Source organism: Sceloporus occidentalis, unplaced genomic scaffold (genome assembly GCF_023333645.1).
Source record: "Sceloporus occidentalis isolate IW3139 unplaced genomic scaffold, rSceOcc1.0.p SCAF_9, whole genome shotgun sequence".
In the NCBI taxonomy this organism is placed as follows: Eukaryota; Metazoa; Chordata; class Lepidosauria; order Squamata; family Phrynosomatidae; genus Sceloporus; species Sceloporus occidentalis.
The window spans coordinates 24,441,803-24,456,220 of record NW_028316989.1 but is presented as its reverse complement, the minus strand read 5'-3'; the positions used below and the strand labels follow the sequence as shown (position 1 = coordinate 24,456,220).

At 44.9% G+C, this 14,418-nt stretch overlaps 1 protein-coding gene across 2 annotated transcripts in view; it reads left to right on the top strand.

Annotated features, from left to right (window-relative positions):
- The window catches only part of ST3GAL4 (ST3 beta-galactoside alpha-2,3-sialyltransferase 4), a 221,493-nt gene that overhangs the window by 99,087 nt on the left and 107,988 nt on the right, over positions 1–14,418 (top strand). The window lies entirely within an intron of this gene.

Sequence of the window (14,418 nt, the reverse complement as noted above, 5' to 3'; positions counted from 1 at the left end):
AGCCTTGATTGTCTGAAATGAGTATTATGTAAATGTACATAAAGTGAAATCATACAGCTCCCTAGCTGCTCCGACCACTTTCTAAACATTTCACTCATGTCTGTGCTTCCTTGATTTTGGAAATCTTAGAGGGGATTAAGTACCACTGTTTTTCCCTCCGGCTGTTTGCAAGAACTTAATGGCAGTCAGCCTGCAGCTTTCCTACTCTTGTTAGGATTTGTGACATATTTGGATACTTCAGAGGTACTTCAGTAACTTTTCAACTTCAACTGAGTTACTTCAAAATGCTTGAGTTCCTACACCTAGATTATCACTCTACATACCTAGAGATGGAACCTTCTCACACCTTTCTTCTCATTTCACCCCTTCCCTTATCTCTCTATTTTACTGTTTGGTTGTTTGTTTATTTAGAACATTTATACCCCACCTTCAGCCAAAAAGGCTCCCAGAGCAGTTTCCAAATTGTTAATATGACAATTCTTGGACCTAAAATCTGAAAGGACATGAATCTAAAAGCGCAGGAAACACAAGGAAAGGGGATGGCATGGAGAAGAGGATTAAATCCAGTGAAAGCTGGCTCCTCTTGCCTCCCTAAGAGGATAGAGCAGTGGCAGTTGTATGCTTTTCCATCCCTGCTTATGGCCTTTGCTCTTCCACCTTCACAGTCCCAGCCATCTGAAGGACTCTTGCTCTCTCAAACATGTCTGGCTTTTCTGTATTGCTGCCCTGCACCTGCCACCTCTGTTCACTGGCACCAAAAATGGTGGTGTGGACATGGCTGCTCAAAACACACTGTTGAAATTTGATGGTGCCCCATTATTTCTTCCCTTCTGGAAGTAAAGGGAACATTTTGTGCAGAGCTTTTGGGTGCAAGGAGGTATTCTGGCACTCTACTGCACCACAGTTAGCCATTGCAATTGCTTTCAAAATTTAACTGGCAATGACAGCAGTGGCAGGCGCCAATATTTCATGGCAGCTGATAGCTTGGAAGGCCTATATGCTGATTCCTTCCTCCCTCCCATATAAATATTACACAAAATCCATATACATTGGGGACAGGGTTGTCTAGTCTTACAAGTGGTCCATTAGCAATTCTTATTGAATCCATCCCTTTAGTTTGCAAGCAGTGTTTCAAGAAGAGGAAACCTAATCATAAGCTTATGACTTGGTGTTTGCAAGTTTTACTTACCGTATATACTTGACTATCAGTTGACCTCATGTATAAGTCGAGGGCAGGTTTGGGGCCCAAAATTATGGATTTTCATATGACCCGTGGATAAAGTCTAGGGTAAAATTTAGGGATATGCAACAAAAGATCTATGAAGCAAACAGTGGCAAAGAAGTTACAAAATTCCAGCAGACATAACTCTTTGTGCTTGCTCTTAAGGCTGGATGGATGAGAAAGTAGAGGAGGGTCAGTGCTTCCAGGACAGATTACACTCTTCCTTTTCACCAGGGGATGGATCCATGTGTGTGTGTATAAGTTAAAGTACAGTACTTATATTGATACATGGATACGTCGACTCAGATTTCTTGGGTCAATTTTTGACTAAAAATTCTAGACTTATACATGAGTATATACATTACATTTTTCTCTGTGTCTTTTGACAGTGCTTAAAATGCTGGATGTGACTTTGCCGATTTTTGTTTTGATGTAGGAAGGTACTCCCTGTTTCAAAAGGTCCTGAACTTCTGGGAAATGTCTCCTGAGGAAAAGCAAGTGGGGCTGGCATTCTGTTAGTGAGCTGTGATAACACAAATCCAACTTATGGTATTATAACCCACTTGTTTTGGTTGTTGTCAAGAATAGAATTCTTTACAGATCACACAATGAACACCCCCTTCCAAACTTGCCTTTTAACCAGAACAGCCCCCTGACCTGGCCATTCCCATGTCATTGGAGAGTAAGGGGTCAGCAGAGTCACCTCCAGCTATTTCCCAGGAACTGGGCATGCTGCAAGGATGTCTGCAGGGACCTCCTGAGGAACCGTGGATGCTTTTTGTAACGCGTCCAGCTCCAGGAAATAGCTGGATGCTTCTCCTCTGATCCACTTCCTCTCCAATAACATGGAAATGGAGGTTTTGGGAGGGTACATTGCTTAAAAATCCATTTGGGTAGGATTAGGTGTTGTAAATGTGGAGACACAGCTACATGCCAGATTTACCTCTCTTGGTGCCTGATACCAATGCAGATCTCTCATGATGTTCCATGGGTGTTCATTTTCCCTCCATATGCAAGTGTCAAATTAAACCTGCAATCCTACATAGTGGGGCTTTATTCTTCATAAACATACTTAGGATCATATTAGTCAGTTTAACAGCCTCTGCAGAAGCATAAGGCATTTTCTGTGCAATGATACAAAATGCATTACGTTCTGTGATACAGATTTACAAGTTGGGCCCATGCACAAATGTTGCAGTGTGTCTCTAGTCCCTAAGAGCAGTGCTTCTGGTTCTGGGGAAGGAGAAAAGGCAAACCTTCCGATGTTTGCTTTCTTCTACTGCTTTTATACACATTTCTGTTTGTAGTCAGTAGGCCATTCCATTATTTGGGATTTTCTTTTCCATCCCTGAAGCTGGAGAGAAACACCACACAGTACTTTTTCCCATTCTTTTTAGCAAATCTGAGAACTTGGTCCCAGTGCCTTCACACAGTACCAGTGTGGGGAAAGTGGGAATTGAACCCTGCCGACCATGGACTTAACTTGTGTATTGTTTTATGTTTCTACTATTAGAAATATGTAACCCTAGGTTAATGTTTTGTTAGTTGTTAGTTGGCTGCGCTCTCTCGTCTTCTTAGTTTCTTTTGAGAAATGCAGAAGACAGCAGCACAGAATATGGCTATGAAAACTTTCCCCCAGCAAACTTTTACTTTGACATAAAGAAGTTTAGAAAATGCATAACCCAGGAGAATGAGAAGGAGTTTTAGCTCCGTTATAGGGCACATGTTTTTGAATACTGATGTTCCTAGTTTCAAACTAAGACAATTTGGTCTTTATTTTAGTAGAGTACAGTGGGCTAGTGCTGTGAGTTTATGGCTATAAAAGATGAATAGCTACTCTGGATTATCCTAGTACAGTGGATCCTTGGTATCCACTGAAGTTTGGTTCCGGGACCCTCATAGATACCAAAATCCATGGATGCTGAAATCCTGTTAAATACAACGGCATAGCAAACATTATTTATTTATTACATTTCATGGTATCTCTTATATAAAATGGCAAAATTAAGGTTTGCTATTTGGAATTTATACTTCTAAAATATATTTTTAAGCCAAGGATACTTGAATCCATGGGTAAAGAATACATGGATAAGGAGGGCCAACTGTAAAGGGAAGAAAGGGGGGAAACCTCCTTATAGTTGAGAAAATACATTTAGACACAGTGCAGAGTCCCAAAACAAACCACCAAAGCTGGCTTTCCTGTGTGCAAGTCAGTTCAAGCAGCAGTTATGGAAACCCATGATGTGCCGTCTGTCTCTTCTGACGATGAGGAGAAGAGGAAATGGCCTCAGTGAAAGGAGACAATAATGTCCAAGTGCAGCAATTTGTATGTAGATTTTAAAAAATCAAGAAAACTAAAACATCAGGAGCTATCTTTCTATATCCTTCCCCTGCCCCCATTTCAGGCTCCTTGCAGCAAAACCTGTGCCACTACAAGTAATGATAAAAGATTCAGGGAGCAGAGCTCAAAAGGTATTTGGCCTATCAGGAGGATTGCTGCCTGTCAGAACTGGACCAAGTGGGCCAATGATTCCATCCAGGATAACAGGCATGCATGTGTTCAAACATTAATAGCAATAGCAAGTACACTTCTATACCACTTCTCAGTGCTCTTAAGCACTCCCTAAGCAGTTTACAACTGTAAACTAATTGCCCTGACAATCTGGGTATTCATTTTAGCAACCTCCTTGGAGGATGCAAGCCCTTTTGCTGGTATTGAACTCGTAACCTTATGGTTTTGAGTGAGTGGCTGCAGGACAGGCAACATTGAACCACTGCGCCACCAAGGCTCATGATACCACGTTAAGCATCATACCATAACACACACACACACACACACACACACTCACACAAATATACACATATTTGAAATAGTATCAATGAATCTATTTATATATTTAGGAAAAGGGGGAAATAATATTTTATTAAATATTCCACGTCGATATCTTCCCTTTCTTGGCAGGAACAGCTGTGCTTGTCAACAGGAAATGTAATGTGTTTGCATACATGAACATACTGTAATTGTATTCCCCACCATATTCTTGAGCAGCTGAACAAACAACAAGGCATTGCCAACCGAGCTGTTTTGCTGACTCTACCAGGACTGTGCAACACTTGTGTGTCATAAAGCATGAGATGGATTCCGAAATCCAACTTCTGTCTAATTTTTGAGCAAGCAGTGCATCTGGTGAAAACCTTTTTATTGCAAGGAAAATGGCACCTGTGATATGGTTGCTTTGAATGCAGAAAATCCATACAGAATAGCAGTCTCAAAAGTTTTTTCAGTCTCAAAATCTGGCTTTAGTTCATTTGGAAACTTGCGTTGTTTCTTGGTTTAATTTTTATAGAATTGTAGGTTGGTTATGCTGCTGTTGAGCCCTTGAGGACCTGAGTCTTCAAATCCTTGCCTTTGTTGCCTTGAGACGATGGGAGCATCTTTTTTGTGCATATATAGCCCCCGCTCCCTCTCAAACACATTAAGGACTGGAGAGAATTAGTTCATTTCTGTTAAGAATTTACCAAAGTTTACAGATTTCTCCATGTTTAAGATGGATAGAGCTTGGAAAACCTAGAATGTGGAAGAAACAGAAATTGACAGACTGATCCAGACCAATTTAGTTTTTTCTTCCTTAAAAAAGCAGCCAAATAAACAAAGAAAGTCCATTAAAAGAGAATTACATTAAAAGAGAATTAACATGACAGACTTCACAAAATTAAAGCTAGCATTTTAATCATCAATGCACTCTATGGAGAGAGGGACAGAGCGGGGGAGGATTTATCAGGCCAGTTATCTCAACAGACCCCATTATAAGATATTATGTCTACTCTGTAGAATGTATATTATTTTCATTAAGACTGACCTATTTAATTAATGGGTACCTTCAGTCATAGAAATAAGGCTTAGGGCCTTGACTGCTTAAAAGTCTGGATTTGAATCCCTGTCTATTCACCCAGATTTGTTGTGCAAAGAAAAGGTTGCCAACTCCTTTCTGGAGAAGTTCTTCTTTAACACCTTTATGGCAAGTAAGCAGGCTGGCAGAAACAACATGGTCAACATGGCTACGAAGAGTTGTACTGGTTCAACCTGTCTGATAAAAACGTGGGAAATTTCATCACAGTTCATTTTTAAGAATTTGTCGAAACTCACACATTTGAACTTGATTATGAATCTGGGAGAAAGTGAAACTGACAGATGATCATTCTCTCCTGTATCTGAACACTGAGCATTATATCTTGAAATGGCACCATTTTAGATAGTACAGTGGACCCTTGTTATCTGCTGGAGTTTGGTTCCAAGATCCCCCGTGGGTAACAAAATCTGTGGATGCTCAAGTCCCATTAAATATAATGACATAGCAAATGGTGTCCCTTATAAAAAATGGAAAATCAAGGTTTGATATTTGAAATTTATACTTTTTTTGAACATTTTCCAACTGTGGATACTTGAATCCGTGTATAAAAAATCCGTGTATAAGAAGGGCCGACTGTACTATAGTCTTGTGGAACTGTTATTATTTTATTTACAGCCTTCCCCCACTTTTTCATGGATCACCTTTTGATGCTCCATACTTTCAACCCTGTTAAATTATTACCAGAATCCATTTATTCAACATGTTGTCCCCTCTTTTGAAATATACAGTTGGACCTTTGTATCTGCAGGGGATCTGTTCCCGAACACACACCCCACCCACCCACATATGCCTCAGAGAGGAAAAAGTCTTGTTATTCCTAATAGCAGTGCAATGTGCACACAGCGCTAACCTGGTCATGTACATGTGCCACCACTGAGGACAACAGGACTTGCCATCCATGGATAAATCTGCGGATGTCAAGCCCACAGATGGTGAGTCCCACAGTTCAGCTGGAACCCTATTTCACAAAACTCAAAAAGCAACTGAACAAACAAAAAAGCACATAGTTAGAACACTATTAAGCACATTTGAAACATAAGTGAAAACTGAAAAGTTAATAGCTATAACTACAGCACATCGCACTTCTGCCCATGATTTGGAAACCAAAGGCCTGTCGAAATAAAAAGGTCTCTGCTTTCTGGCAGAGAGGAAGCCAAGTGAACATCCCATGGGAGCAAATCCCACAGCAATTGAGCATCTGCTGAAAAGGCCTTTTCCTGGTTCCTCGCCAGATTGGCCTGGGATGGTGATGAGACCAAGAGAAAGCCTTTCCCACAAAGATTTTTAAGCAGTCTAGCTTGTATAGGAGATACGAATGTCTAGAATAGATAGTCTGGACCCAAGCCAAGTAGGGCATTAAAGGAAAAGATTTTTGTCATGTTGGACTATTTAATGGTCAGTAATATTTTCTTGTGAGTTTTGGGATCAATGGGGAAAATAATACTTTGCAGCAATATAAACCATCAGAATGAGGTTGAGTTGCATGTGTGAACTTTCTCACATTTATAGAGGCTGACTTAATGTGGAGCACTGTCCCAATAAATTTAAGCAGGCTTCCCTCTCCCAAGGAAGAAGAAGAGAAGAAATGATAGATTCAGAGCCATATCACAGAAGAGGCTTTTTACAACTGAGTAGAGGCACTCTAGAGAAGAAGAGATTAAGAGGGCATTTCATCTCTCTTAAGAGACAATTTCCCCTTTTAAGTGGTAGCTGAGCTCATTACAGAATACAGTGGTACCCCGGGATACGAATTGACCGCGTTACGAAATTTCCGGGGTACGAAAAAGTTAGATTTAAAAAAACTGTTCCGGGTTACGAAAGATTTTTCGGGTTACGAAATTAATTTCGGCGCGAAATTCAAATGTAAAGCGCGGCTAGCGGCTTTCCAGCGCCTTTTCGGGTTGCGAAATGTATCGGGTTACGAACGGCGCCGCGGAACGAATTAAATTCGTAACCCGAGGTAGCACTGTATTATGAATGTTGTTTGGATGAGTGATTCCAAATGTGTATCTGCTTCTTTAGAACAGTAGCTTGGACCAGGTGACCCTTTAAAGTGTGATATATCTCATGTGAAAAAAAGCAATGGCTTTCTGCTTGTGGAATATGGTTGACCACTTAATCCTGGCCAGGAAGCACGCAGAGAAGAGAAAGGAGAGAGATTATAGCAGTTTTCAAATATATGGTGCAGTTTATGATGCAGAAAGTCATGTTCTCTGTTGTTACATTTAGTAGAACTAGAAGCAGTGGGTGGAATTTGCAGAGAAGCAAACTCCAGTTGTACATCAAGGGAAAGTTGTCAATGAAAAATATATTAGGCAGTGGAAGAGAGTTCCTTGGGAAATAGTGGCTTTCTTTTGTTAGAGGTGTTAAAGAGGAGAACCATGTAATTGACTTTATGTTCATTGAAAGCAAGGTGGGATATAAGTACAATGCAGGTTGAGTCTCCCTTATTGGGCATTCTGAAATTTGAAATACTCCCAAACCAAAATGTTTTTGTACTTTAATCCAATGCTCTAATCCAGTGTTTAAATCATGGCATCGATGCACATGGTCCCTGGTGAGTCAGATTTTTAATGGTGTGAACTGGTTTCTGTGAATACACAAACCTTACAGTCAAAAGTTGTATCCGTGAGAACAAGGAATGGCTATTCCTGCCTTCTGGTTGTTCTTTGCATTTTTTTCTGATGGAGAGACTTTTGGCACAAAGCAGTTTCACACAGGGCACTAAAAATGAAGGGAATGTTGGCTGTTAGTAATTTTTCCCCCTTAAGTAGCTATTTCCCAGCAGAGAAGGAGCCGAGCCTCCTTTAAATTGGGTGGCTCTGCCCACATGGCTCCTGTTAAGCAGGGAGAGAAGAAAGACAAAGGCCAGGGGCCTGACCCCACCTCTTAGGTCGGAGCGACCCCTTGTAACCCCAGCCTTCTTCCTGCCTTGCTCCTGCTAGGACGTTTCTGCAATACTTCCTCGGATTTCTTCTTTACAAGCAATTTTGCCTCCCGGACTCACCTGGCTTGCTCTGTCCTTCCTTTTCTCTCTTCCTTCCAACCCCCCCCCCCCCCCCGCAAACCCCCCAATATTCCCTTTCCCTTCTATCCCTTCCTTCTCTCTGCCTTTCTTCCCCTTCCTGGACTATGCCGGGAGACAGGAAAGCCAGGTCGACCACTGAGGTGGTCTCCTCCCAGCCTGGGCCAGCCCCGGCTTTGCCGGAAGTGTGCCACGTGGCTTCAACGTCCCAAGCGAGACAGAGGGAGGAGAAGCGGTCGCAGCCAGCTGAGGTCAGCCACCTCCAGCTCGCTGCCAACTCCGGGGACTCCCAAGCAACCTGGGCAGGGTCTGAAAAGGGAGAGCCCACAACAACCGCCACAGACGACGGATGGGAGGAGGTGTGTACCCCTCTCTCGCCAGAGCCGATCCTCTTGCCTGGGCCCTCCAATGCCCAGGAAACCCCCGCCCCGTCACAGCCAGTCCCAGGAGGGGGAGACCGCGATTGTGCTGCCGCACCGTCTTGGGGACCAGGGCCCTTTAACCCCACAGGCTTCCCCCCCTCCTCATGTAGCCTGGGCCCTTGCTCCACCAGGGTGCCACCACCAACGGCGGCCTTCCCCCAGCCCAGATCGCCAGCCAGGAGGACCCCTTCTCCGGCGTGTGTCCCCCCCTTGGCAAGAGGACGCGAGCCGCGCCATGTTCATTCCGTGGGGAGGGGGCTTACTGACTCCCTTCTATGGGAGTGGCCATCTTGGCCATGCGGTTCCTAATGGAGGCTGTCATCTTAGACCGGAAGTCAGTAGTAGCAACCTGCCCCCTTCTGGAGAAGGACACCTTGCAGCCGCCGCCGACACGGATCGCCCCAGAGGGCGGCCGTGCGGCACTACCGCCGCAACCGACCCCCCCACCGGGGGACTCGGCCAGCACCGCTCAGACCATGCTCGGCACGTTCCAGCCCCGGGGACAGACAGAGCCAGCGCCCTCTGACTCCAGGCCTAGGACCACCAGCGAGGGATCGAGTGACCTGCTCGCCCGCCACACTGGCCGTTCCCACACCCCAGCGGGGTCCGATACTGGGGTCTCTGACCACTCCAGTGCGGAGACAGACTCTGAGCGCTCTTACCAGCCTCCCTCTAAACACCCTAGGTTCAGTGGAGGGTCCGCTAAGCGCAAGCGACCTCTTTCCCCCCAGTCCTCAGACGAGGGCACAATAGATGCTTCCTCTGGTTCCTTGGAGTCTCGATCCGAGGAGGGAGAACTTTCTCACGACGAAGGGGACAACAATAGGGATGCTCCCATATCCTCTCTCCTCTTCAGGGCAGAGGGTTATTCCCCTCTCATAAAGAAAAACTACTAAGACCTTGGGGATTACCATGCTCTCAAACCAGACCCCGGCACACGACTCTGACCTGCCCAAGGTGGGCGAGGACCTCTTCCCTGTCACAGCCCCTTCCATCCTGGAAGTCCCATGTCCTTACAACATCATGCAGATCATAAGGGACAAATGGGATAAGCCAGCGGCAGCTAGGCCCAATAATAGCTTCACCCGCAAACATTACATTTTACAACAGGCGGTCATGGACAAACTTAAAATCCCCTTAGTTGATGCTCCGGTATCCGCCATAGTTTTCTCAGCAGTGTTCAGCCAGGATGGCGAGGACACTCTTAGAAACCCCGAGGACAGGAGGGCTGAGGGGGCCCTCAAGAAGATCCATGAGGCTAGCTCCATAGCCATCCGGGCCGCCACGACGGTCTCCATGGTCAGCAGGGCTTCCCTCCAGTGGTCGAGGGACCTCCTTGACATGCTTCCCAATGCAGACATCAGGGTTAGACAGACCATTAACAAGATAATCAAAACATCGGCCTTTGCAGCAGACGGCACCCTGGACACTAAGAGGGGTCAACCGCTTCATAGTCAAGAAGAGGTTCAGGATGGAGACACTGAAGTCTATCCTGGACAGCCTTCAACCCAGGGATTTTCTATCCTATATAGACCTTCAGGATGCTTACTTTCATATCCTTATTCATCCGGCCTCTTGTCGCTTCCTCCGTTTCAAATATACCAAGCCCCGTTTTCAGTACAGAGCCCTCCCATTTGGGCTTGCCTCGGCCCCAAGAGTTTTCACCAAGGTGATGGTGACTCTAGTTGCCCACTGGAGATCCCATCGCCTCCACGTTCATCTCTACTTAGACGACCTCCTGCTATGGTCACCTTCGAGCCGGTAGGCTGCCCTCGATACACAGAACGTCCTCAGGTCCCTGGAGGGCCACGGGTTTCTGATCAACTTGAAAAAGAGCACCATTCTCCCCAGCCAACAAATCCGTCACTTGGGGGCCAAGATCGACACACTAAAGGGGACAGTGTGCCTCCCTACAGACTGGGCCCGGTCGATACAAAAGTCAGTCCGCAAAGTTCAGAGCTCACCCACTTCCAGTCTCCAGACCCTGGTCCACTTGCAGGGGTTGAGGATCGCAGCCATTGACTGCGTACCCTGGGCGAGGTTCCACGCCTGTCCACTCCAATGGCTTCTGCTTTCCCACCAGAAGGATATAGCAGATTACATCCATCCTTTCCCACGAGGAGGCGACCCGGATATCCAATCATCCCCATATCTGTCATTTGCTCAAAGGTGTTTCCAACAGGGTGCCACCCACTAGACACCGGTTCCCCTCCTGGGACCTCCACGTTATCCTAAAGGCTCTGACAGCACATCCGTTCGAGCCCATTAAAAGATCTCCACTCAGTATCCTCACCTTCAAGACCCTGATACTCATGGCCTTGACCTTGGCCCGCAGAGTGTCGGAGCTGGGCGCCTTGTCGGTGAGAAAAGAACTCTGCATCATCAGGCCAGACTCGGTCATCCTAAGGACCGATGCGTCCTTCATCCTTTGGTCAACTCCACCTTCCATTCATCACAAGACATTGTCCTTCCCTCCTTTTGCCCGCGTCCAACAAAGGAACTGGAGAAGATATGGCACACTTTAGACGTGCGCAGAGCAATCAAAGCATACATCAAAGTGACGTCAGCCGTCAGAAAGTTGGACTCCCTATTTGTCTCCTTCCAACCTAGATCTACAGGCAAGAAGGTTTCCATGTCCACACACTCCTGATGGATCAGAGACTGCATCACTCTATGCTACAAGTCCTTGAATCTAGATTCCCCGGAGGGCGTCATGGCTCACTCGACCAGGAGTGCTGCTATGTCGGCAGCTCTAGTCACCAATGCTTCCCTAGCCGAAATCTGTAGGGCAGCAACATGGAAATCACCCTCGACTTTTGTTAAACACTACAAGCTGGATTTTTTCCAGTCAGCTGAGGCAGCGTTTGGTCGCAGGGTGCTTCAGCAGGTGATCAGGGATTAGATATAGGTGCCAGCAGGCCCGCCCGTACTGAGGGTGAGTGGCTTTTGTAAATCCCAATTTAAAGGAGGCTCGGCTCCTTCTCTGCTGGGAAATGGAACGTTGGTTCTTACCTGATAGACGTCCCTTTCCAGCAGAGAAGGTCCGAGCATCCTTCCCACCACTCAAAGAGGCTCTCTCTTTGCCCTGCTGGGACAAGTTCTTCCTAGAGATTACATTCTCTTCTATATATGATTACCTCTCTAGTGAATCAGACAGGGGTCACCCTGCCGCTTTGGCCTTACGCCACAGGTCGTCCCCTATCAGGGATGCCTCGCTTTGTCCGTCAGACAGATCTGCTCTAGGTTACTGTCAGTTCTCCTACTCTAGGTTAACATGCTATGGGGGTCTATTTTGGTCTCTTCGGCTGGTCATAGACTGAGGTCACAAGGGGTCGCTTCCCACTGAGAGGCGGGGTCAGGCCCCTGGCCTTTGTCTTTCTTCTCTCCCTGCCTAACAGGAGCCATGTGGGCAGAGCCACCCAATTTAAAGGATGCTTGGACCTTCTCTGCTGGAAAGGGACGTCTAGTTTTCTCCCCCCCAAACCCATTCATGTTTCTCAGCAGAAGCCTTTCTTGATACCCTTTGAATGTGTGAATCTGGGGGATTGGGGGTACTGCACAGAATTAGTGGTTTAGTCCTGCATCAGGGAGAAAAGTATGGGTGCGATTCCACTATGGAAACAAGTGTGAAATAGGAGAAGATTTACATCTCTATCATCATCATCATCATCATCATCATCATCATCATCATCATCATCATCATCATCATCATCATCCTTTATTTATAAAGGCACATGCTAAAACCTGCATAGCTCTTTAAATACAAGTGATTTTATTTTGTGCTCTGGTTGATCCACCATTTCTGGTGGGTCATTTCTGTTCACTTCCTGTCCCAACAGTGCTCTTTATTAAGTATTAAGTATTTATTAGGTATATTAAGGAGAATTTCTATTGAGAAAAATAATCTGTCTCAGGAGTTAAGATATTCTTTCCTTCTGTCTCATGCAAAGGAAAACAAACAAATAAATCCCTGACAAACCAATACAACTGTAATCTTTTGGCCCTTTCATGTCTTAGTTGGCCTGATGAGAAAGACTGAATTAGTACACTTACTCCTCAGATTTTTGAGATGTCACTCTAAAAATGATCTTTGCTGAGAAGGTGTGAACATCTCGCTCTGAACAGCGTTGAGTCACTTTTTTCATGACACGTTTCATGTTCCAGGTTTAAGACGGAGCCACAAGTGCTTGAGCCACAGCAACATTAATGACAGACACATTGATTTAGCAAGAGTCCATCACTGTTTTGTGTTAGATTGCAGCCATTTTTGTTCATGGCAAGATGTGCCCTGCCTTGTACAAAAGGCCACATGGATCCTCAAAAGTGTGCATGTGGTCCAACTGCAAACACAATTTCTACTGCTCCCTGCTTTTCTGACAGTTATCACAGTTTAGCTCAAATTCATTTTAGTTGTTTAATATGTAATTTAGTGGATGTCTGGATGGTAGGGTGAAAGGCATGCATGGTCATTCCTTTCCTTTAAAAAACAAAGTCTTTACACCAGGCCTGTGAGGTGGGTTGTACTGAGTAAATTTGAGCAGCTAGTAACTTTGAGGGCTGAGTGGGGATTTGAATGTTAGTCTCCATACTTTCAGTATACCACAATAAATACTGAATGGCACTGGTGCCCAAAGAACGGCAAAGTAAAGCAATTGCTGTCACTTGGCCCATTCAAAGTTTTCTTGGTTCTCTCCTTTGGAGCAAGGACATGAATCAGAAGAAGCTATTGGGGCTCTGTGACCCTACCATGCTGTACCTGTAGTAAAACTGTAGTCCTTCGCTCTGACTTTGACAAAGGGAAGTGAAAGAGGAAAGGCTTGCTCTGTCACTTTGTAACTATATTGAGGGAGCAGACAAGTTGGATTTGTTGCAAGAGGTTGCTTTGTATCATCACCTTACATCGGTGCCAACCAGTTTAGGGTGCCAACCAGGCAAGTCCTCCTCCAGGGAAGCCCTATTCCCTACTGCCTACCCACCCTGTCCCCTTTTCTTTTCACTTCTTTGGACACATTCAGCAGTCAGCAATTCTTGTTGACTCATTCCTTGTGACTATGAGAAGTGCTGATGCAGGCAACCTCAGAACATTCAGAATAGGAAAGGTGATGAAATTTGGAGGAAAGGGAAATTGTTTTGGGGAACTCCATATGGTTTAAATGCCTAAATATCCTAAAGACACCAGATCCTGTCAGATCTTGCAGGATCGGCAGGGATGGTCAACCAATGAATACCAGGGGCTGTAGACTATATTTCAGAGGAAGAAAGTGTGGCAAAAACATCTTCGAGTATTGCTTGCCTAAGAAAACCCTATGAATTTCATGGGGTCCCCATAAGTCAACAGGTGATTTGAAGACATATGCACACACACAGATATTGTCTAAATACTACTTGGGACAATAACTGTCATCTGAGGGGATGAATTTTAGTGGTACAGCAGGAGTATTTTTATGATCTGAGCTTGTTTATACATATAATTAGCAATTTTAGTTATGTATAATTGGTTACATGTCTCCAAAGTGTGTGTGTGTGTGTGTGTGTGTGTTTAAAAGGGGGAAGATACAAAGGGTGATGGGATTCATTGTGGATTTAAGATACAATAAATGTTAATGTCAAACATATCGCTGTTCCCCTGGGATTCCCTCTAGCATGCTGACACTTCTCTCTTCTTTCTTATAATAAGACTTTGAGTCCAGTCTTATTGACACTACATGCCTGAATTTGTTATTAAAAGGGGGGTCAATTTGGTTTGTTTTCTGAAGGTTTAGCTGTGTGTTAGAAGGGCAGGAGCAGGATTTATTAGAAAAGAGCTGTATTCTTCATTATCATGTTTATAATTAGATT